Here is a 22,948-nt window from a genome sequence, read left to right on the forward strand (position 1 = left end):
GTAGAAAGCCTACATTGGGTTTCCAGTGCCCATCCAGGACAGCTTACTATGACTTGAAACCCAATCTCAAGAGCAGTTTGTGCCCTCTTCTGGTCTAGGGACTAGGTACCTGCACTCAAGTACAAACAGTGCACCCCCATATGTACATATCATTAAAATTGAAATAAACACATTTAAAATATTTTATTTATTAATAAATATGTAGGTAAATTTTAATTCCCTGATATTACAAAAATTTGAAACTTTCTTAAGGAGTATATTCATTCAGCATCAAATTTAAAGTCTAGGAGAAATGAGACATCCATAGGTGAGATGAATCTCCAGAAACAAACAGGTGATTTCTATGATGTGGTTAGGGATTTCTTACAGGAGAGTTGGTGTCTATTGAATGTTAATTATTTGGAATTCGTCAGTAGCCTGGGCGAGCCCTCAGCATCAGCTATCCACCCCAATATTAGTGAGAACAACGACTGGGAAACTAAAGTAAAAATGTACATGTTTCCCATAGCAGTAGCTGAGTAAGAATGGTACTGAACCATTTACATAGTCAGCATCTACTAATGCATGTATTTTTTTAGGAATAGCAGGATAGAAATATATGCAGATAATATTGCATATGGAATTTTTGGTATGTCAATTTTTGGTACATCCCAATGTTCAACGCAAAACTGTCCTTAGCTGCTGAGCTGCTTGCTTTAATTCACACGTTCAACCTGTGCTTCAGGGTTTTGTTCATTGAATATTTATTTTACCCTTTTTAATATTTTACCATAAAAATTCTGGTATACTATAAAACTGGTCTGTACTAATCAGACTTCAGATGTTCTTAATCCACTATGACAATTATTTCTTAACAGAAGATTGATAGTACTTTTGTTCCATTCACTTCCTTTGATGTCTGAAATTATGAAATCTTTCTTGAAAGAAGTTAAATGTGCAAATTTGGTGGTGATGGGGAATTGGCCCTTGATTTGAAAGCTAATGTACATTTCTCAGAAGTAAAAATACATCGACATTTAAGTAAATGTTGCTATAGAAATGTTGGCTAGCTATTGGGATGTTTGCTGTAATAGTAGAGGGAGATTGATTATTCTAGTAATTTGCACAATGTACTAGAGAAATATTGCTTTCTGTCACTGGAGAAAACAAGAGAAAATTCACCTACATCTTAGATAATCAAATATTGTTTTGTTTTACACAAAACAATTATTTCATTTGCACATAATGATTTTTTACTAACTTTCATCAATTAAAAGCATTGGTCAATGTCAACTAAACAAATCCTTTCTGCAAAAAATTATCAAATGAGCATGGGAAAAAGATGAAGAAATTATCTATCAGACTTCCTATGGAGTTGCCTGATTGTATGAGGACTCATAGCTGGTTCTGTGAGTGTATCTAACTGATTGTCTCTGTCAAGATAGCTGAGTGGGGGTCTCCATGGAGATACCTGCCAGTGTCTGTGAAGATGTCTAAATCACAATGTTTCTCAGGAGACCACAGGATCAGTACTCCTTCGAAGACCGTTTTAAGACATGCAGGCCATGTCTATAGTTTTTTTCTCAGTTGGTGTGAGGACCATCACGTCAGTGCACCTGTGCATGGGCTGGGACAGCATCCTCTCCTAGTGCTCTCTGCACAGACATTGGCAGCTTCCAGCATCCAGCTCTGAGAAGCTTTATTGACGTGTGATGAAAGGACACAGGCATAACTGAGGTTAGTGCTATCTGCACATGAAGGGCCAGGTGTGACCTGAACTCTAAATGGAAATTGCAACTGTTGCCAGAGGCTGCAACAGCTGACGCTCAAGCACAGGATTCCAGAAGAGATTTCTTGTTATAACTGGATGGACATGCTTCTGGTGCTGAGCTCTTGTAAGAACAAGCTCTTCCATAGTAGTTATTTTTAAGTCTGTTGGACAAATCCAAGAAGACCTTCACAAGAGTCCTAAGATCTTTATGGTATGTGATGCTGCTGTTGGATCCTAATGGAGAAAATAGTTCTTTCTCTGTGTTTCTCCTTCCCACTATTGCCTCTGTCTCATGCACATGACACAGAAAGGAAGAGAACCTAACCACTACAGTAGCATCTTCCAGAGACAGAGGTCTAAGATCATCCTCTGAACAGTGGGAAGCATGCCTGCAGGAAGATAAAATGGCACCCGCTCAACCCTCCCAGGCAACTAGTAACTGTAAACATAAGATCATTCTCAAATGGCCTCTGTCCATCCTTAGGCCTCCTACTTTTGTATCAGCTTGAAAGGGGAAGCCCCAACAAGATCAGAGACCTTGTGTATATGCTTCCTGTCTCATCTTTATTTCTTGTTATAATAAAGAGGAGACGTTCATCTGTGCCATGCAGCTGTCAGAGCTGATTGTATGGTCTCTGAAAAAGAAGCCATGCTTAAGTTGTCACTAGGATGGGACAGGGAGCACTGTGATGTGGGGTGGGACAGGGAGCACTGATGTGGGTTGGACAGTGTCTTAGTCAGGGTTTCTATTACTGCACAAACATCATGACCAAGAAGCAAGTTGGAGAGGAAAGGGTTTATTTAGCTTACTTCCACATTGCTGTTCATCACCAGAGGAAGTCAGGACTGGAACTCAAGCAGGTCAGGAAGCAGGAGCTGATACAGAGGCCATGGAGGGATGTTCCTTACTGGCTTGCTTCCCCTGGCTTGGTCAGCCTGCTCTCTTATAGAACGCAAGACCTCCAGTCCAGGGATGGCACCACCCACATTGGGCCCTCCCACCTTTGATCACTAATTGAGAAAATGCCCCACAGCTGGATCTCATGGAGGCACTTCCCCAACTGAAGCTCCCTTCTCTGTGATAACTCCAGCCTATGTCAAGTTAGCACACAAAACCAGCCAGTATAGACAGGGAGCACTGTGATGTGGGGTGGGGTGGGACAAGGAAGACTGTGATGTGATGTGGGTGGGACAGGGGACACTGTGATGTGATGTGGGTGGGACAAGGAGCACTGTGACATGATGTGGGACAGTGAGCACTGTGATGTGATGTGGGACAGGGGAGACTGTGATGTGGGTTGGACAGGGAGCACTGTGATGTGGGTTGGACAGGGAGCACTGTGATGTGGGTTGGACAGGGAGCACTGTGATGTGGGGTGGGGTGAGACAGGGAGCACTGTCATGTGATGTGGGTGGGAAAGGGAGCACTGTGGTGTGATGTGAGGTGGGACAGGGAACACTGTGATGTGATGTGGGTGGGACAAGGAGTACTGTGGTGTGATGTGGGACAAGGAGCACTGTGATGTGATGTAGGGTGCCATAAGGGAAGTGTATTGAGATTTGTCATTGGCTTTGTAAATCTTTCCATGGAAAGACGCAACTGGATAAGGTCTCTCAGGCCAGCAAGAGGAGGACTTTGGGCAGTTAGATTGAAAGAAAGAGATCTCCAGTGTCAGGTGACTACTAAGTACAGCTCCTTGTTTTCTACTCTGCCTTCTGAGCTTGCCACGACCTCCCCACTGGCTCTGCCACAGTGAGGTTTACTCTTCACAGCAGAGGAGTTTGGAGCAAAGAGCTGTGTCCTGATGAAGGTCAGGTAAAGAGCTGGGCTGTTAATGTGGAGCATGAGCGAGCAGTGGGTGTGGGGTCTCCTTAACGACCTCATTCCTCTCAGCTTATGCTTTCTTTAGAGTGAGAGAAGATGCCTTTGCTTTGCACGTTTGTCTTGAGGATAAAAAACTGTACTCAAAATACAGAAATCAGTTTTCAAGTTGGCCTGGGCGTCATCCTGCTGTAGCTGCATATGATGCAAAAGGGTGGTCATGACAGATGGTGGTAATGATGAGGGTGGTGATGGTGATGATTATGGTGATAGTGCTGTGATGATGGTAGGCCCAGTGGTGCCATAAGATGGTGGTGATGATGGCAGTGATGGTGATAATGATGGTGATGGGGATGATGATGATGGTGATGGTGGTGATGATGGTGATGGTGATGGTGATGATGGTAATGGTGATGATGATGATGGTGGTGGTGATGATATTGATGGTGATGGTAATGTTGATGGTGATGGTAATGGTGATGATGATGGTGATGATGGTAATGGTGATGATGATGATGGTGGTGGTGATGATATTGATGGTGATGGTGATGCTGATGGTGATGATGGTAATGGTGATGATGATGATGGTGGTGGTAATGATATTGATGGTGATGGTGATGATGGTAATGGTGACGATGGCAGTGACGGTGATAATGATGGTAATGGTGATGATAATGATGGTAGTGGTGATGATAATGATGGTAATGGTGATGATGATGGTGGTGGTGGTGATGATATTGATAGTGATGGTGATGTTGATGGTGATGGTAATGGTGATGATGATGATATTGATGGTGATGATGATGGTGATGGTGATGATGGTAATATTGGTGGCAATGACCATAACAATAATGGTGATAGTAGTGATGGCAGGGCTGGTGATAGTGGTGATTGTGGCATTGATTATGGTAGGTGCATTGATGTGGAATATGGTAGAGATGTTGCTGATGTGACAGTATGGTGGTGTTGATGTTAATGCTAATGGTGAAAGAAGGGTGCTATTTGATGTCTGCCTATGTCTATATGTGTCTATAAATACCTTTCTTACCAAAAGACGTCAATGTTTATCTTTCACTGATGGTAATCCTTAAGATGGCTGGATCTGACTTTTACAACTTCTGCACATTCAGTTGGGGCTGTGTGAATGTGTGTGTGTGTCTGTGTGTCTATGTGTTTATGTGTGTATATGCCTGTGTGTGAATGTATGTGCCTCTGTGTATATGCCTGTGTGTATGTGTGTGCCTGTATGTCTGTGTGTATGTGCCTGTGTATGTATGTGTGTGCCCATGTGTGTGTGTCTGTCTCTCTATGTGTGTATGTGTGTGCCCATGTGTGTGTGTGTCTGTGTGCCTATGTGTGTATGTATACGTATGTGTGCCTGTGTGTGGATGAGTGTGCCTTGTATGTGTGTGCCTGTATGTCTATGTGTATGTGCCGTGTGTGTGCCTGTGTATGTATGTGTGTGATCATGTGTGTGTGTGTGTGTGTCTCTGTGTGTGTATGTGTGTGCCCATGTGTGTGTGTGTCTGTGTGCCTGTGTGCATGTGTGTGTGTGTCTGTGTGCCTGTGTATGCCTGTGTGTATGTGTGGGTGTGCGTGTGCTAGTGCACGCATCTGCAAACCTCATCCGCAGTGATTCATTTCATTTAGGGAAAAGTGTCTGCAAGGGTAATCCATCAGAATAAAGTTACTCCATGACAGCGCTTGCCTTTGCCACGCACACCTCGTAATGGAAACCAGAGTGTTAAATGGCTGCTTCTGTTGGCTAGGGATGTCCCAGAATATCCGTCTTTCTTCTTGCAAAGATGAAATGATAAAGCAGTGTGATTACTTATTGGTTCCAATTTATTTGCTGTCAACTGGTTCAGTCTGGTCAGACTTTACATTCCCCTCACAGGGTCTCCCCGCCTTGCTGGTGGGTGCACAGCTCCATTTCAGAGACAAACATCACCGAATGAAGGGTCTGTGACTCCTGAAGGGTCTGTGACTCCTGACAGGTGCTGCCACACTTACATGTCTATTGGTCTATTGCTCTGAATATGAAAATGAAATGTTCTAACGAGACACTTTGGTTCCTCTCTTAGCCTGGCAGCCATCTAATATGTAAGAAAAATGTATGCTGTTCAGAAATCCGACCTCAGCTTGTATGGATTCATCTTTTGTGATTTCATGACTGGAGATATATATGCATATTACAAAACATATTATTTTCCATCTCATGTGATGTTAATTGTATTTTATCCTGCTATGTAAGACATAGCTTTGGGACATCTTAGAGGCCCATTGGATGTCACACAGGGTTTGTGGCACCAAAACTCCTGCATGCTGTGTGTTGTCACTTGACTACGCTTTTTTTCTCTTGGGAGAATGCTACAATTTTTATCTTGCACATTTAGGGGTTGGAAGTGTGTTTGTGTGTGTGTGTGTGTGTGTGTGTGTGTGTGTGTATTTCTATTCCCAATACTTACACGAAGTGTACACATGCACACAGAAGTATTTCTCACCCTTGTTGTGTAATGTTTCCTGTAACAGTAAAATGTGGTTCATTCATCTGTTTATGGTCTTTATATCTCCCTTAAAGCGCTATATTCTGAGAAATCTGTTTATTTTGCCCACAGTGGGATCCCAGAGATTACTCTTTCCCCTCCTAAACCCATTCAGCACGACTGAGTTGTGCTTGTGTTAAAATGGCTATTTAGTGCTGTTGAGGATCTGTGGTGTTCAAATTCCCAGCACAGAATGCAGTAATGGTTCCAAGTCTATTGTTTACATCTCTCAGGAACACATCACCATTTTTAGTTTCCACCTACCGGGATTGGAAATGTATTCATCTGTATATATTATATATTATACCTGTTAGCGATGAGAAAATAAATTCTGTAGCAGAAATGGAAACTTGAAAGTCTTTGGAGATAGGCTGGTTGTCTTTGGTGGTCTCTCAACCTTGTTTCACGACTGTCTCTGCCTGTTGCCTGGCAGCTACAGAAACTGAGTCACTTGACTTCTCAGAAGGGGCTGGGGGAGCTGATGTCTCTGGCCTCTGTTTCCCCACATTCTATCCAAATGTAGCAGTAGTTGCTAAACACTGGAGTTGTAAACAAGTGACAGCATAGGGCATAGGCTGGGCATAGGCTGGGCATAGGCTGGGCACATTCCACTTCTATTGTGTGCGAGGACAGCCAGTCCTTAGTGATAAGAAGAGGGAAATACTTGGAAGAGATACCGGAAGAGGAGAAAAGAGACAGGTGTAACAAAAAAGGGCAATTTTAGAGAACAGACTTAGTGGGCACACATGAATGTTGGGAAACACCCTAAAGCTAACTTATCCTTACACCACAAAATGTTTGAAAGAGATTAAAGGGTATTTTTTTTTTCTGAAAAATTTGATTTCGACTAGACTCTAATTTTGGCAATGATACAAAGTAGAATAACTTGGAATCACACTTTCCTGGACTGAGCTGTACTGCAGACTCTGGCCCCTCGGGGGTTAACCACCTTAAGCTTGAATCTCACATGCTCTCCTGTACAGTTCAACTCCAGTTGGTCCACTCCTCCCCAATCCACCACAAGCCAGGTGCCAGCTGGACATACCTCCTGGACCGTATGACCTACTGGCTGGAAGAAGTGAGCCTGTGAAGAGACAGTGGGTCTCAGAGACAGTTTACCCACTGATGACAGGGTCCCTCACCCATCTCCTTCTTGGCATAGCTGTTCTTCCAAGGGGTTGGCCATTTGGCAGCTATGCACCCTCAGAAAGAACCCTATCTTTTCATTGCCTGGTAGCCAAAGCCACCTTGTAGCTGTTAGCTTTTTACTCAAAAGCCACTTGTGGGTAAAACAGAGTGTGCACACTGGTGAAAGCCATCAAATTACCGCTAAGTGATACAAACTTCACTTAGCCCCAATCTGGACAGTTCTTCAGAGAAAGGGTAGATAATTCTTTTTTTTTTTTTTTTAAATCACTCCTGCTGGAGTACAAACAAGATAAAGAAATTGATGGGCAGGCAGTGGCTATTGAAGCAGCCATTTGTATTCTGTTGTGACTTTTAACTTGTGAGTCAGTTACAGTGTGTTGGGGTTTGTTGATATTTGTGAGTTTGTAATAGACTCAAACTGAGCTGGTCATAACCACCATTTATGTTTCTTATTGTGCTTGCCAGAGTGATCTCCCATGACTGAATTTGTTCTTTTATTAAAAAAAAAAAATACTGAGTTTCTTTTAAACTTGAAAGTGAATTAGTGCATTTGGAGAAAGATGTCCTGTTAGGTTTTCTTTACTTTTCTTTTTGCAAAGTAACAACTTTGCTGTCAGAGCACCCATCTTAAAGATGTCTTGTATCTATGACACAGTGTTTGATTGAAAATAGCTGTAGTCTACAATGTGTTTGACAGATATCTCAGTCGTGACATCTGCATTTTGAAGTACTTGGTGTTGCGCCATCTGAATTTTTATGGAGATGTCTTTCCTGGACTCACATTCACAACACAAGATAACTCTGTCCCTCAGTTCACACCTGTGCTTCACTTTGTTCCCATCCTTAAGTCCTTCCTCAGTTCACACCTATGATTTACCTTGTTCTCAACCTCAACTGCTCCCTCAGTTCACACCAGTACTTTACCTTGTTCCCATCCTTAAGTCCTTCCCTGGTTCACATCTGTGCTTTACCTTGTTCCTATCACAACTCCTCCCTCAGTTTACACCTATGCTTTACCTTGTTCTCATCCTCAACTTCTCTGTATTTTTCTTCATGTTGGGGTTCTAGAGAACTGCACCCTTTCCAAGGACATCTGTGTTCTTAGCACATAGCTACCCTGAGCTATTCCATCTCCTCCCTGGTTTCTCTCTTCCAGCCATACTTAGTAATGTCCTAATCTACACCTTTAACCCAGTCTTCTAAGACTCAGACATGTCCATTCACCCAACTGTCTAGTGACCTCTCTTGTTCCCTTAGACTGATGCAGAGTATACTACCTGCCCTACCACACCTCCTCCACCTGTACATGGCAGCCTTCCTGTTCTCTCAGACATTGTCTCATCCTTCCTCCTGAGCATCTCATCCAGTTAGTTCTTCATCTATGTGATAACCACTTGGCACAAATCAGGAAAGGCTTATTTTAGGTCATGACCTCAGAGGTTTTAGTCTGTGGTATGGTAACACCATTGCTTCTAGGTAGACCTATGGCTTGAGGAAGAACATGATGGGGGGAGGCGATGTAGTAGAGAATAACTAAACAGCTCAAAGCATCCCAGAAGCAAAGAGAGAAAGAAGGGGCTGGGGATGAAATACACACCCGTCAAGGCATGCCCCTCCCCCACATTCTACTTCTGCTAAACTGTGCTTTACCTCTCAAACTCTCCACCCTCTCCCAGTCTCCCATTTATCTGTGATCTGTCAGTGGATTAATCTACTTGTGATGTCAGAAACCTCATGACCCAATCATCTCTCAAGGTCCACCTTAAACACAAGCAGATTTTTGTCAACTTGCCACTATGTCCCGTTTAACCCACAAGTCCCTGCTTCCAACCTTGTTAACACAGGACCATGGCTATCTATAATATAAACTACAGATTAATTTCAAAAGTCCCTATAATCTTCAACAGTTCCAAATGTTAAAAGTCTAAAGTCCATGTCTTACCTGAGACCTAAGGCAATCTTCACCTGTGAACTCATATAAAGTTAAAAAACTAAAACCCAACATACAATGGAAGAGGATAAACATTCTCACTCCAAAGAAAGGAATTGGGAAATAATAAGGAAAGATCAGAATAAAGCAGACTGAAGGCCAGCAGGACCAAAAACAAATACTACACCTCTATGTTTGACACCTGAGATTCACGGGAGATCCATCTATATCCAAAAAGTATTGGGCAGCCCTCTCTTGTTCTGCTCTGGCAGCACACACAGCTGCTCTCCTGGGCAGACTTGACCATGCTTGCAGTTTCCTCAGTGGACGTCTTTTGGCCCTGGCATACAGTGAAATCTTAGGGCTTCTGTTCATGGAATCCAACCGTGCTACATATCCCCTGGCTATTGGCATCTGTGGTACAAAGCTCCGTGACTCCTTCAGCTTTGCATCCTTCATGCCTATAAGATCAATACTATGAGTGCCAAGCTGTCTCAATCTGCCACCAACTTGGACTATAGTTTCAGTGGCTTCTCTCCTGGCCTTGGGGAAATATTTCCCAGACAGTTGTTCCTCAGAAACAGGGAACATTTCCCGAGTTCTCATCCCCATCTCTATCCTTTGGAGTAAGTTTGGGTTTCACAGGTTGTGTCCTTAGATAGATGGGATCTTGCCTTTCCTATTGCCTCAATGAAGCCAACTCTTTATCTTCTCATATCTCTTTCTGCAATTTTAACATTTTCCCCACAGCTCCTCACTAAACTTCACGTTTGATTTCTGTTGGTTACTGAACACCAGTTGTGCCCCAGATTCAATACCAGATTGAAATTTCCTCCACTGAAGAAATTAGCCCATTTCTCCTTAATTCCACCTCAGATAAGTTCTAAAGATATGGACAGAATGGATCCTGATTTTTCACCAAAAGTGACTCTTAGCCCAGGCTGTGTTAGATAGAGTCCTTGCTCTACTCTAAAACCTCATGCATCAGACCTCCACTGTATTTATCTCTGAATTCTGATATTCCAAATTCTCACCAAAGTGGCCCAGTAATCTTTGGATTCTAGGGCCCTCATTGACCACAGCTCCATATGTTCTCTGTTATTCTGCAAGCCCATGTAGCACATGGCAGATTTAGCCCAGGATTGGCTCCACCCCCACTCTTCTGACTGTAACAAAAATAGCTTGAAGAAGGCAGGGTCTACTCTGGCTTCTAGTTTGTACAGAAGTCCAACAGGGCAGGGCAGGGTCTACTCTGGCTTCTAGTTTGTACAGAAGTCCAACAGGGCAGGGGAAGTATGTCAGCAGAAGCCTGAGACTGCTGATCACACTGTCTCCTGTCAGAAGGTAGAGAGTGATGGATGCCGGTCACCTTACTTCCTCCTTTTTATCCATTCCGGGAATGCCTGAAGTTAGCAGAGCCTTTCCACCATAATTATCCCAATCTAAACCACTGCCATACCCCAGAGGCTTATCTGCGAAGTGATCCTAGATCCTGCTAAGTTAATAACCAAGGTCGAATGTCATAGTAAGGAAAGTCTTCTACAATTTGACTCATGACTTTTTTTTTTAATCACCTTGTTTATAGCTCAGACAAGAGTTGAACTCCAAGCATGCTAAAGTGCAGTGATTTTTCTCACAGACACTGTCTCCTGTAAGATAATCCTGATGCGATTGTAGCTCCCATATATTTTGCTAACCAAGCTGTCAAAGAAGTTTCAGAACAGAAAGTCTCATACAGGAAATCAAAACTGGTGAAATTTCCTGCTCCTTAACTTAAGCAAACACATAACAAAAAGCAAGAGGCTGAGTCAACGTTGACAGGAAAGGCAGTAAGGAGGCAGAAAGGCCATCCCCCACCGAAGTTCTAGAAACAGGACTCATGGCAGCATGGTTAGGAGGGGCACCCAGGAATAGAGAGATCTTAAACCAGTGACGCATGCTTTCTCCACCAGAGGATGGGCTCTCTGGCCAAAGCTGTACACACTCATAAGAATCCTCAGAAACCATAGTCTCAGTCACTATACTGGGTCAAGCATAAGAGGGGCTCAGGACATTTGCCATGTTACTCATAGGTGCACCATTAGGATAGGGGATGAGCACTCAGAAGGCACAAGAGAGTGGCCCTGGAATCTGTTTAATGTTTTCAACCTTCTTGTCTCTGGCTGGTGCTTTTTGCTGAAAGGTATTTTGGTTTCTGTGTGTCTTGTAGCTCCCTAATAATCTTCTTAACGAGTCTGTCTGTAAGAAAACAGCCCAAACTTACAGGAAGGCACGGTATGCCCAACCTCTGGGTGTGTGTCCACATCTGACGATGTGTCGACGTTCAGGTATAAAGGAGAACTCTTTAGTTCTTGCTTGTGCCTTTCCTCATAGTAAGTAAAGCAGAGCTGGCAGAATGAATGCCTGCCTTGCCTTTATTTTGTTTGTTTTATGAATAGGATGGTAAAGACCTGAACGGACTTCCCTGAGAAGTACTGAGTTCTTAATCCCCAGGACTACGTAGACCTGTTGGAAATAAGTCTTTCACATGTCATCAAGTGAGGATGAGGCTCTTGGGTTGGTTACAGCCAGCAGGCTGAGTGTCCTGACAAGAGCAGAGAGGGAAGAAAATGCAAAGACACAATCAGAGATGGGAGGAACATACATTTGAGCAATGGGACACGTAGGCTGGCAGCCACAGGCAGCCACGGCAAGGGACAACACTACCCCAAAGTTCTTTGGAGGAAGAGGGTTCCTGTAGACAGCAGAGATTGCATTTCTGGCAACTTGATGCAGGAGAGGCTAAACTTCAGTTTTTAAAACTTCTTCCTGCTTGCTGCTTTGCCACACTGCTGGTGAGGGCACTAAGACAGACAGATGACCACAGAGCCACACTGCTGGTGGGGGCACTAAGACAGACAGATGACCACAGAGCCACACTGCTGGTGAGGGCACTAAGACAGACAGATGACCATAGAGCTACACTGCTGGTGAGGGCACTAAGACAGACATGACCACAAAGCCACTGCTGGTGAGGGCACTAAGGCAGAGAGATGACCACTGAGCCACTGCTGGTGAGGGCACTAAGACAGACATGACCACAGAGCCACTGCTGGTGAGGGTACTAAGACAGATGACCACAGAGCCACTGCTGGTGAGGGCACTAAGACAGACATGACCACAGAGCCACTGCTGGTAAGGCCACAAAGACAGACAGATGACCACAGACCCACTGCTGGAAAGGCCACTAAGACAGACAGATGACCACAGAGCCACACTGCTGTTGAGGGCACTGACAGACAGACAGATGACCACAGACCCACTGCTGGTGAGGTCACTAAGACAGACAGACCACAAAGCCACACTGCTGGTGAGGGCACTAAGACAGACAGATGACCATAGAGCCACACTGCTGTTGAGGGCACTGACAGACAGACAGATGACCACAAAGCCACAGCTGGTTAGGGCACTAAGACAGACAGATGACCACAGAGCCACACTGCTGGTAAGGGCACTAAGATAGACAGATGACCACAGAACCAGTGAGATTCTCTAAGAAAAACAAGTATGCCTTCATTAAATTTCCATGTCCAGGAATCAAAGCCCTGAAACTTAAAACAACAGCCTTTCACATGAAAGGACATTCTAACTGGATAGTCAATCATTCGTCATAACTGCAGTTAAAGTTAGCTCAAAATTCTCTTTGTGGGGCCTTAAAGAAATTTTATGTGTGCCCCTGAAATATTCTTTCTAGCACCACTGGTTACGGTTAGATGTTTAAGGTGAGGAGTGAGGGTCAAAGGGCCCAGTGCTTGGCAGGCATGGTACTGTAAGTTCATACGATGTGGTTTGTCGAATACTAGAATTCAACTGGTGGAGCTTAGCTGGCATGTGACCATGCTGCAGGGTTGCTATGGTAACATCAAACCGATGAATGGACCACCTCCCAGAGACAGGGCTGTGAGTAAGTGTGAAATTGATTCAGTTGTACACAGGAACACATTCAAGCCAATTTTGTGAGGATACAATTTCTGGTAGGAAATGGCATTTTTAATGACCTAGATGTTATGAATACGATATTAAATATTTGCTTTGGATATTTGAGTAATGTGGTATTTAAAAATTAAGTGTGCTGTGCTAATTTTATGCTGCATTATGTGATTTCTGTGCTGTACTCATTTCAGGTAACACTCATTTTGTTTTCTTTCATCTGAATTTATGTATCTAATTCCGAGTTTGCACTTGAGATTAAAATTTTAGGTATCTATGCTTGCAGTTAAACTGCTCAAGTGTTGGTTATCTCAGATTATTATGCTCAGAGCAATGGTTTTTGTTGTTCTTGTTCTTGTTCTTGCTTTCTAATGAAATATAAATGCAAGTTGTTCTGTGCAGACATTGTTTTAATGTAACATTTGTAAATTGCATTTTGCCCAGAACAGTATCCAATGTAATATGTACTACAAGTCATGGGAAGCAAGTATTTTAATATTTCAGAACTTAGGAAGATTATGGTTTGGCTTTATGTAAGTGGTGTATTCACACAGTAATGCTTTGTGTTTAGAACTCGTTTTGGGAGCCATTTATCTTATAATATGTCTAGGCATTAAACATGCCTTGAACATATTTGATATGTTTCTTTAAATTGCTTATTTGGGGCAGGAGGGATCTGACAAAATAATGGGTTTGCATCCCTTCCTTCCCCACACAGGCTTTGTCTACACTAAAATATTATTGAATGCACTGAAGAGCATGCCCTACCTAGGCATTCTTTTAAGGGCTTATCTAGGGGTACTTCTGAGGAGGCTTCTAAGGTTCTTTCTAGCGGTCCATCCATCTAAGGATCTGTAAGGTGCTATTTAAGTGTCTATCTAATTGGACTAATTGCCAACCAAACCCTCTGATAACTGGTGTAGCTCTTGTTTTTAACAGAATGCACTTACTGGGCACAGTCAGGTTGAGATGAGAGTGTGTCTCGTCTCTGGGGACACCCCTCCCCCAGTATCAAGGGCTGTCAACTTTCCCATTAGTAGAACAGAGAAGCATGACTTGCTTGCATAGCCTTCTCTTCTGGCATAGACTGCCATGGGTAATGTTTGCCAGACTCTGGCAGAAGGCCTGCTCACAATGCATTTCTTCTTTGCTGACTAAATGGAATGCTCTGAAGGAAAGCCTAGCTACACTTGTGGCTTTCTGATAGTTACATGCAAAGCCCTTCGTGGTTCTGACGAAGCAGGATTTGTGTCTTAACTGAACCCAAGCAGAACACCATAAGACATACTCCTTTTGTTTCATGACTAAAACTTCAGTGATGTGCTGATATTTATCTGAATAAATTCGCTCATTCAAATAATGCCATAAATGAAACTTGACCTTAAACTCAATCATGTACTAATTTGTTTGTATGGAGAGCTATGACCCAGTCGTAAAGACGCTAAGCCCATTTGAACCTGACTAAAGTGAGCCATTCAAGCAAACACATGAAATCACTGTTTTCCACCCAAGTCACTTCAGTAATGCTGCTGTTTCCTAGAAAAAAAAGCTTTAAATGTATTCAAAATGGCGTCAACATAGAGGAGAAAGAGGACACCTCTAAGCACAAGGTCACTTCATCTATGCTTTTGTGTTACGTGAGTTTGGCCGTTGGATTAAACCTATTTTTCTATCCCGAATGAGCTTTCATACAAGGGAACTTGTCTGGACTAGCTTGGGCTAGCTTGGACTGGTCAACAAAGTGCCCCTGCCTGAATAGGTTCTAAGAAATGGGATCTGCTCTTTACTTCTGTGGAGGTTGGAGGTCTGAGGTCAGAGCCAAGTTCCACAGACATAGCAGCTACCTTCTCTGCATCAGCTCATAGTCAGCAGGGGGCTGACGGGGCTCCCTGGGGCTTCTTGGACTGGGTGCTATGGCACATGCCTACTCTCTGCCCTCATAACCTAATCACTTCTCAAAACCTCTGCTTCCAGATCCTATCACACTGAGGGGCAAGAACTGCTCAGTGTATTACAGAGTTCTGTCCGAAGAAAGCATGGTAGAAATGAGAGTGTAGTGACTCACTTTAAAATCACTGTGATGTTTACACACACACACACACACACACACACACACACACACACATTGTGGAAGCTTCAGTGTGTGACAGTGTGTCCTACAGTGCACCCTCTTGTCCACACACCTTCACTTGCAAATGTTCACTACAGTGAGTCATTGGTCTGGTTCGAGGCCTCTGGCTTCTGCTACACCATCAACACTGGATCCATACGGGGGCTCCTCCCAGATATCCTGTTGTCACCCTGTGTCATGGAGATCAAGAAGCTTCAGTTCTGCAGGACCACTCCTGCATGTGCTCCAGCAGTTCAGAGATGGGGTAGATGTTAAAGCCCTGGATCTGGGTCTGGGTGGTAGCTGAGCTGGTCAACCTACCAGCTCTCTCACACCCACACCACCAGGGTAAGCTCTCCAGCATCACCCTCATCCTACCCCACCCCCTAGCTCATTCAATGCCATAGCCAGCAAGGAACATGGCAACCTCTCCTGCTCTCATGCCCTTGGGGCCAGCTCTACTGTGCTGTCCAGCTGAGGTATGGGGGCCTACTCCCCTAGAGTGCTGCAGACAGCTATCCCACTCTAGTGCCCTTGGGACTGGCTCACTTGCGCCTTTGTTTTCAAGGCCAGTTCTACTATGCTGTCCAGGCTGGGTGCAGGACACACTCTGCCTAGTGTTGCAGCTAGTGAGGGGCTGGGCTGGCTCTCCTACTCTCTTGACAGCACTCCTACCTGGTGCAGTGAGAAGAAAATGGGGGTGAGCATCCTTTCCTTGCCTAAGTGACCCCACGGCAGATGAGATTTTCAAGTTCTTTGTTTATAATTTTCTTAAAGATCATTTTCACAGACAGCTGAAAAAATCATGGGTCTTATTTTCACTAAAAGATAAAATATGACTTTTAGTATAAAGTTATGACTTTGTATTCATGTCTATAACACATCTAATCCAGAAGTTTTATTTAGACAACAAATCTATGATAAAAATAATCACAGCCCTAACACAATAAAAACAGTCAGAAAAATCCTTATCCCTTTCTTAATACTGAACAAGTTTTGGGACCATGGCATATTCTTCAATTTCACTATTAGTTAATCTTTAAAACCTCCTCTAGATTGAAGCTATCTGTCAATTTTTTTTCATTTTTATCTATTTTTAAATTGTATTTGTTTATTCTGTGGGTGTGAGAGGGTGTGAGTGGGTATGAGTGAGTATGAGTGAATGTGAGTGTGTGTGAGTGTGTGTAAGTGGGTGTGAGTGGGTATGGGTGGATATAAGTGGGTATGAGTGGGTATGAGTGGATTCGAGTGGATGTGAGTAGTTGTGAGTAGGTGTGAGTGGGTTTGAGTGGATGTAAGTAGGTGTGAGTGAGTGTGAGTAGATGTGAGTGGATGTGAGTGGGTTTAAGTGGATGTGAGTGTGTGTGTGTGAGTAGTTGTAAGTGTGAGTGGGTTTGAGTGGATGTAAGTAGGTGTGAATGAGTGTGAGTAGATGTGAGTGGATGTGAGTGGGTTTAAGTGGATGTGAATATGTGTGTGTGAGTGGATGTGAGTAGGTGTGAGAAGGTGTGAGTAGGTGTGAGTGGGTGTGAGTGAGCATGAGTAGGTGTGTGTCCTCATGCCATAGTGCATTTGTGGAGCTCTGAGGATAATATGCAGGAATCAGTTCTCTCCTTCCACCAGGTGGTCCTGATGACTGGATTCAGGTTTTTGTCAGTCTTGGTATCAGGAGCTTTTACATCCTCTGTCCCTCATTCCCTCTTATACATGAGGAAGTTGGATGTGAGGCTTCCATTTTCCTGGATTTAACAGGAAATGGTTGCTCTGGGATTCAGGCTCTTTCTCAACTGTAAGTTCCTGCTGAGAGCTGGGGTAACTGTTTACAGAGTGGTTAACACATAAACATGCAGCGTAGGTTTGCATGCAGAGGATCTTCTAAATCAAAACAGCTACTGTGTCCACAGGCACTTACTCAAGGCTGCTATTTAGGACCAACTGTTCAAGGAAGATATTGTAAGGAGGTCTGAGGTAATAGTATGTTTTGGGGGTTTTAATTAAAACGTTTGAGATAAACTCAATGTACATCATTTTTGTTTCAGTCATTTAGATGGAAAGTTAGAACAAGCCGTGTTTGGGCTGTAATTTCCGGGTTTTATCCTGAAGGCACTAACAAAAAACTTGGACAACTGAATCTGTGTAACCCTAGAGATTTGGGAATTGGTTCACCAGTCAAGGATGAGAGAATACAGGCAAGTTGGAAAACCAGGGGATGAGGAAGTGTCCCAGACTGATGATTAGCTCCAGGACTAAGCAAAAGTCACCAAGGTCTGTGAACAGCTAAGGTTAGCAACACCAGAATAATTGATGCCAAAGCTAGTGTCTGAGCCATGATATTGGTGACAATTTTAGAAATTTCTAAAGTACCCAAAGGATTGGCATAAATGTCGGAAGGAATTAATTTTTATTTATTTTTTTGTTAGTTGTCCACTAAAACAGTTTAAAGAATTGTCATCTCCTTATGGCATGCATACTCAAGCTAAATGCTCGTTGCTAATCATCAACCTATGCTCACTCATTGTATGGACCTACACACCTTAGCGGCTCAGAGCAAAGCCAAGAAATGGATCACAGGGTTTCATTTCTGGGGAATAGATCTAGCTGACAAGGTCTATGCTTGTCTGCATGTGAGTCTGGATGGCGTTGACTAGAGAAAAGCTGAGTGAACAATCAGTGGCTCAATGTCACCTTCATCTTTGTGGTACTAGGTTGACCTCCCAATACTGGTGCTTCCTGTGGCCTGTGAGCTCCAGTCCACTACTACAGCTCACTCCCATAAGCTATTGACTATAATAATCTGTGTCCTTCTGGTGTCCAAAATATAAGCAACATTTGTTTTATTTGGAAAAAAAATAAGACTTGAAATTTCACAGCATTATAGCACTCACAGAACCAGGGAAATTAGCAATGAAAGGGTCACTGGTTTCAACTTCTCATCCGTAGCGAGCTCTAGTGAGGACTTTTCCAGGGGGTACTCATCAGGAGGTCTTTCTGCATCCCACTGGTAGATCACAAGTAAGGTGCCCACTGTCTCCTGTAGCTAGTCCTTCTCAAGCACGCTGTGGTAGGTCCCTAGTAACGTGTCCACTGTGTTGTTCTACATGGACAACTGTTCACAGTCTCCTCGATAGCCTGCCCTTGTCTCCACCCACTTCTTCTATTTTCTCCACGACAGAGTGACCAAGACTACCGCGATTCCAGTTTTGCCCCTCAATTTTGAGTTTCAAGACCTCTACCTACTTTAATGACATACTTTAAAAAAATGTAATCGGAAGTTGTGTTTGGCAGTACTGCTAAGTTCTGAGAGAGATAATTGTATTAGTTTTATCCTCCCATCTGACCACCACTCATGCCTTGCTTCTCACTTGATGACCTTTGAGATATTAGAGTAATTAAACCAGCATAATCTGTGTGAACAGTTCTTGCCAGTTACATACTTATATTTTACTGACTGAATTACTAACTGAATATTAACATTTTCAAGGTAGCAATGGGGAATCAGATGGACCAGGGGAAGTTATGGGATAGATTTTAAAGAGAAAAATTAAGCAGGTCAAGTAGTCAAACTGTCTCCATGGTGGTGGGTAAGAGGCATAGAGAGGCCATAGATGACTGTGTTGTGACTTGGGAGGGGTGTGTGGCAACCCCTCGGCTTTTCATATCCTGTTCTCCAGCCCTACGTGGTATTTCTTTACTTACAAGAGGATTCAGACTAATGACCCCGGAGATGCTGATGACTGAGAAAAGCCAGTGTCAGGCTTTGTGTGGACCCCACCCCTGCCAGTGAGTGATTCCTCTGACGTCCTCCCTGACCTACAGTTCTCTGATATTGTCCAGCTTTCTGGAGTTTCAGAAAATGTTCAAAGCTCCATTGTTAGCTGAAGTAGGGTAAAGTTAAGTTGACATTCCATCAGCATCTCTCTCTCATGGTGATCTGGGGACTAGTGTGGCTGTGAAGTCTGAAGGATTGAGTTCAAAGCCAGTTTAATAGATACGGATAATTATCTAATTATCTAAATAATTGTCATAATTAATTTGAAATAAACTTTACTTTCTCCACTGATGACTAGTGAAGCCCAGAGCACTTGTTTTCTTGGTACTAGTTGACAAGCCTGGTGATTTTTACTTACACTACAGAAGGATCTCAATTAATTTAAAGCAAGATTTTAATACAGTAACTTCACACAACCAGTGTCAAGAGATTCCCCAAAGTCCTAGACTGGTCTAAAGCTAAAATCTTCCAGTAGTTAGACTCTGATAATTCTTGCAATAAAAGCCAGAGATGGGAGCCATAAGAGAAGAGGCTTTATTTTTTTTTAAAAAAAAATAAACAATCTGATATAATTTGCAAAAATGAGGCAAAGTTCTCCCCCTTTACAAAGCATTTCTGTCTTTTAGTTTGTTACATAGAGTTTTTAATCATGACAAAATCAGAACAGGGGCAGGAGCCAAGGACAAGCTGGGTGGGATAAGGATAGGCCATGTCTGATTGATTGTGTTGTGAGTTGTGCATACACTGTGTTTAAAATCATCCCTTACAGAGAGAGTGGCCATGAGTTCATGACTGCCCTCTGTTCAGTTCAAAGACCGGTCTCCTTTATATCCTTCACATGTTCAGTGGCCCATGTCTCAGGGTTCTCTTCTGCAGTCCTAAGCAACAGGTAGCTCACATCCTATCTGCATGACATTGTCAACTCTTAAGCAGCTGATGGAGGTTAATTTTTCCAGTTCCCAAAGCTGTCTCGGTCTTGACCCCTGAGCTGGTTCTCAGACTACAACTATGTTTTCAAAAAAATATAGTCTATCAGAAGCATCTCTGACCTTGGAGCACAGCTCTTCAATCTTTAAAGTCATTACAGACTTCAAGAGAGGGTCAAGCCTGAGCTTACCATATCCCTTAACTGTCGGGGATGGACCAAGGTTTCCACGTGGCTCCCCAGCAAGCCCACAAAATCACACCTGTCTTCCTTGGGGGAGAACCTATTATGAATTTTTGCCAAAGAACTCCTCAAATTTTTTTTCATCTCCTAGTTGACAACGTCTTGACTCTTGATAAATGTAGATGCCAAACTCCAGAATACCAAAGAAAATACAGAAAATACCCAAGTGTGTGACCAGGATACAGGGCATGGTATGTCTCTAGTGATAGGCAGGGCATGTCATGTCATGACCCCTGGGTCTGAATGAAGCTCACTCTCTGAAGATCGCTGAAGATGAATTACCATACCAGCCAGTGTGCTCGTTTAAATGCAGCATGCTGCATCTCTGTTAAGTGGACAGCCGCAGGAGCTCTCAGCCTCTCTGGAATGTACTAGGGTCTAGGAAGCTGAAATGCTGCAAATGTCAGGATGAAATAGACCATCAGTAACTCTGCACTGCTATGTTGTGAACTCAGATGTCTATAGGGACAAACCACCATGGAGTCAAAAATAATACAGATGTAAGCAGTTTGCTGTCACTTATGAGATATAAAATATGGGAAGCTATGTCTGAAAACTCACCTTTCTAGCCAATCATATTTAATCTTAAATTATTCTGTCATATGAGATTTTAATTATAGTACTACAAGAATCAAATTGTAATATAAATGAAGTGTTATGGTTTTATTGTCAAAATGGCTGCAGCTTATATTTCTGATATTTTACAGGTGTATCAGCTTTATATTGAATTATTGATGAGCCTTCCTATGCCTTTCACTTGAGTCAGTCTTTCTGAAATACAGTCACGTGATTCTTCCTGAAATGTCTTTTTCTCGAGGCTTTAACTGCATTTCAGTTCTATGATGAGATACCCTGCTAGCATATAGATGTCTGTGTACTATGAGGAAACCATATACATAGAGGTAACCCTCCATTCTATGAGAGACAGAGTCATGTTTCAGGTAAGCAACAGCTCATTAACAGTTGGGTGCTTGTGGTGGATGGTCTCCTCTGCTTAGTTGCAATCCTTATGTTTGGTCTACAGGTATGGATCAAAGTAGAACTCCCATGGTGTTGTGAGGATGGGGCTAAGGGCAAAGTGGAAGCTCCGTGTCTCAAGGCTCTTGCCTAGAGACAAGTTCTTGTCTAGTTATTATATATTCTCTACCCTGCTTCTCTCCACTGGGGCTCCCTTCTGTGTCTGTAGTGATTTGAATGAGGATGGCCTGCATAGGCTTGAAATGCACGATCCCCGGTAGGTGGAACTGTTTGGGAAGGATTAGGGGATGTGGCCTTGTTGGAGGAGGTATGTCACTGGAAGTTGGCTTTGTCAATGCCATCCTGTTAGCTCTCCTCTGTGCTTGTGGATCAGGATACAAACTCTCAGCTGCTATTCCAGTGCCATGGCTGCCTGCTGCTATGTTCCCCACCATGACTCACCCCATGGAACTGTGAGCCCTGAGTTAATGCTTTCCTTTATAAGTTGCTTTGGTCATGGTGTTTTGTTGCAGCAATAAACAAGTAACTTGACAAACTTGGCTAGCTCTAACTCTGTCCTATATGTCAAGTTCTTGAACATGCCTTGTTTTCAAATTCTCTTTCTGTTATTTTGTTAGATTCTCAGTATTGTACCTCTTTACCATACAATGCCAAAGGATGGCAGAGACCAGGCACTACTTTTTTGTTGTTGTTGGTGGTGTTTTTTGTTTTTCTTTTGCATATGTGTGTGCGTGCATATGTGTATGTGTGTCCTGGGACTACTTTGGTTGCATCTGGTTTTACTTTAAGAAAGGTGCACAAGAAACCTTCTCTTGAGTATTCTATAGACTTGATCCATCAATTAATTAATAGAAATACCATGTTTTTTCATGTCCTAAAAAAGCTAAGATGTATCACTTCTATGCCTACCACATATATTTTAATAATCTGTGTTTTGATTCCATAGGAGGAGATTAAAGAGCTCAATACAAGAAATATATTTTCCACATGGTTGTTTTCCATACCATTGTATCACTACAGAGATGTGGGGGTTTTGTTACTGAATTTTAGATGAAAAACTGTTTTCCAACACAATTAAATTCTACAGAAGAAAGCTGCTTTACTTTGATATTATGTAAATTAAGAAACAGTTACTAATGACAAACTGAGCATTGAGATAAATACCTAGCTTGCTTATTTATCTGGCACAGAGTCAGTGCTTAGGGTAGCTGTAAGCACTTTGACCAGCTTTGACATCCAGAGTAAACTGAGGCAGTGTTTAGAATCAGCAATTGTTCAACCAGCAAACTTTTCTCTGGAGGTACTTAACTTGATACACAGGAGCTGGTGAAATACTCCACGGGGTGTGGGGGCAGCAATAGGTTCTCTGTGTCAAGCAATAAAGGGGGAAGAATCATACACACATGCACAAACACTTGGTGGATGAAGCAAGGCTCCAATGAGCAAGCTCCAACAACTTCACACATATACATACATACATACATACATACATACATACATACATACATACATACGTGCATACATACATACGTGCATACATGCATACAGCACATTCACACATTGGGTGGATGGAGCAAAGCTTCATGCAATTGATGGATTAAGCAAGCTTCTATTTTTTAAAAAAAAATTTATTGGATATTTTCTTTATTTACATGTCATACAATATCTCCTTTCCCAGTTTCCCCTCTGAAAAAAAGAAAAAAATAAATTAAAACCAAAAACCAAAAACCAAAAACCAAAACAAACCCATGTTCCCC

At 42.9% G+C, this 22,948-nt stretch overlaps 1 protein-coding gene across 3 annotated transcripts in view; it reads left to right on the top strand.

Annotated features, from left to right (window-relative positions):
- The window catches only part of Myo16 (myosin XVI), a 509,596-nt gene that overhangs the window by 35,638 nt on the left and 451,010 nt on the right, over positions 1–22,948 (top strand). The window contains exon 1 of one of the 3 annotated variants that reach the window (XM_031339017.1): positions 13,157–13,210. The exons of the other annotated variants lie outside the window; for them this stretch is intronic. The gene's annotated coding sequence lies outside the window, so the exon portion shown is untranslated. Of the gene's footprint in view, positions 1–13,156; positions 13,211–22,948 lie in introns of those variants that run through there. 3 annotated transcript variants of the gene reach the window in all.

The sequence above is a fragment of the Mastomys coucha genome, unplaced genomic scaffold (genome assembly GCF_008632895.1).
Source record: "Mastomys coucha isolate ucsf_1 unplaced genomic scaffold, UCSF_Mcou_1 pScaffold22, whole genome shotgun sequence".
NCBI lineage: Eukaryota > Metazoa > Chordata > Mammalia > Rodentia > Muridae > Mastomys > Mastomys coucha.